The sequence below is a fragment of the Arachis hypogaea genome, chromosome 18 (genome assembly GCF_003086295.3).
Source record: "Arachis hypogaea cultivar Tifrunner chromosome 18, arahy.Tifrunner.gnm2.J5K5, whole genome shotgun sequence".
In the NCBI taxonomy this organism is placed as follows: Eukaryota; Viridiplantae; Streptophyta; class Magnoliopsida; order Fabales; family Fabaceae; genus Arachis; species Arachis hypogaea.
In genome coordinates, this window is record NC_092053.1 from 87,905,690 (window position 1) to 87,908,357 (window position 2,668).

The following is a 2,668-nucleotide window of genomic DNA, read 5'->3' on the forward strand; positions in this document are numbered from 1 at the left end:
ATGGTGGAGATGCAAGGAAGATGCTTGGTGAATTTATTGCACCCTCTTCTAACTTCTACGGAAGAAGCATCTCAATTCCTGCCATTGGAGCAAACAACTTTGAGCTTAAGCCTCAATTAGTTTCTCTAATGCAACAGAATTGCAAGTTTTATGGGCTTCCATTGGAAGATCCTCATCAGTTCTTAGCTGAATTCTTGCAAATCTGTGACACTGTCAAGACCAATGGAGTTGATCCCGAGGTCTACAGGCTTAATGTTTTCCCTTTTGCTGTAAGAGACCGAGCTAGAACATGGTTGGATTCACAACCTAAGGAAAGCCTGAACTCTTGGAAAAAGCTGGTCAGTGCTTTCCTGGCCAAATTCTTTCCACCTCAAAAGATGAGCAAGCTTAGAGTGGAAATCCAAACCTTCAGACAGAAGGAAGGTGAGTCCCTCTATGAAGCTTAGGAAAGATATAAGCAATTGATAAAAAGGTGTCCTACTTACATGCTTCCAGAATGGAGCATCATATGTATATCCTATGATGGTCTGTCTGAGTTGTCAAAATTGTCATTAGACCATTCTGCAGGAGGATCTCTTCATCTAAAAACCCCTGCAGAAGCTTAGGAACTCATTGAAAATGGTTGCAAATAACCAGTTCATGTACACCTCTGAGAGGAATCCTGTGAATAATGGGACAACTCAGAAGAAAGGATTTCTTGAAATTGATACTCTGAAAGCCATATTGGCTCAGAACAAAATATTGACTCAACAAGTCAATATGATTTCTCAAAGTCTGAATGGATTGTAAGCTGCATCCAATAGTACCAAAAGAAGCATCTTCTGAAGAAGAAGCTTATGATCCTGAGAACCCTGCAATGGCAGAGGTGAATTACATGGGAGAACCCTATGGAAACACCTATAATCCTTCATGGAGAAATCATCTAAATTTCTCATGGAAGGACCAATAGAAGCCTAATCAAGGCTTCAATAATAATAATGGTGGAAGAAACAGGTTTAGCAATAGCAAGCCTTTTCCATCATCTTCTCAGCAACAAACAAAGAATTCTGAACAGAGCCATTCTGGCCTGGTAACCATAGTCTCTGATCTATCCAAGACCACACTAAATTTCATGAATGAAACAAGTTCCTCCATTAGGAATTTGGAGGCACAGGTGGGTCAGCTGAATAAGAAGATTACTGAAATTTCTCCCAGTACTCTCCCAAGCAATACAGAAGAAAATCCTAAGAGAGAGTGCAAGGCCATAACCATGACCAACATGGCCGAACCTGGAGAGAGTGAGGAGGACGTGAGTCCCAGTGAGAAAAGCCTCATAGGACATCCTCTGGACAGAAAGGAGTTTCCCTTTTGAGGAACCAAAGGAATCTGAGGCTCATACAAAGACCATAGAGATTCCATTGAACCTCCTTCTGCCATTCATGAGCTCTGATGAATATTCTTCCTCTGAAGAGGATGAAGACATCATTTGAAGAGGAAGTTGCTAAGTATCTAGGAGCAATCATGAAGCTGAATGCCAAGTTATTTGGTAATGAGACATGGGAGGATGAACCCCACTTGCTCACCAATGAACTGAATAACTTAATGAGGCAGACATTACCTCAGAAGAAACCGGATCCCACAAAATTCTTCATACCTTGTACCATAGGAACCATGACCTTTGAGAAGGCTCTGTGTGACCTGGGGTCAGGGATAAACCTCATGCCACTATCTGTAATGGAGAAACTGGGAATTTTTAAGGTACAAGCTGCAAGAATCTCACTAGAGATGGCAGATAAATCAATGAAACATGCTTATGGACTAGTAGAGGACATGCTAGTAAAGGTTAAAGGACTTTACATCCCTGCTGATTTTATAATCCTAGACACTGGGAAGGATGAGGATGAATCCATCATCCTTGGCAGACCCTTCCTAGCGACAATAAAAGATGTGATTAATGTTGACAGAGGAGAGTTGGTCCTTCAGTTGAATGAGGACTACCTTATATTCAAGAATCAAGGTTCTCCTTCTGTAACCATGGAGAGGAAGCATGAAAAGCTTCTCTCAATACAGAGTCAAATAAAACCCCCACATTCAAACTCTAAGTTTGGTGTTGGGAGGCCACAACCAAACTCTAAGTTTAGTGTTGAGAGGCCCCAACCTTGCTCTGATTATCTGTGAGGCTCCATGAGAGCTCACTGTCAAGTTATTGACATTAAAGAAGCATTTATTGGGAGGCAACCCAATGTTATTTTATTATATCTATTTATTTTCCATTGTTATTTTATGTTTTCTTTAGGTTGATGATCATGTGAAGTCACAAAAACAACTAAAAAATCAAAAACAGAATGAAAAACAGCATTAAAAGCAGCTCACCTTGGAGGAAGAGCTTACTGGCGTTTAAACGCCAATAAGAAGTATCAGACTGGAGTTTAACGCCAGAAACAGGCTACAGCTTGGTGTTTAACACGAGAAACAAGCAGCAGTCTGGCGTTAAATGCCAGGATTGCACTCTAAGGGCGTTTACACGCCTAAATGGAGCAGGGATGATAAGTCCTTAACCCCTCAGGATCTGGGAAACCCACAGGATCCCCACCTACCCCACCTCTCTCTCTCTCTTCTTCACACCTTTTCATAACACTCTTCCCCAAATACCCTTTGATGAGAGAACTTTTACGTGGTCTAGAAATAT

At 41.3% G+C, this 2,668-nt stretch overlaps 1 non-coding gene across 1 annotated transcript; it reads right to left on the reverse strand.

The window, feature by feature from the left end:
* Positions 1-383: 383 nt before the first annotated feature.
* On the reverse strand, positions 384-491 carry LOC112774341 (small nucleolar RNA R71). Its single transcript, XR_003188835.1, has one exon. It is a non-coding gene; the product is annotated as a small nucleolar RNA R71 (small nucleolar RNA).
* Between the last annotated feature and the right edge of the window lie 2,177 nt (positions 492-2,668).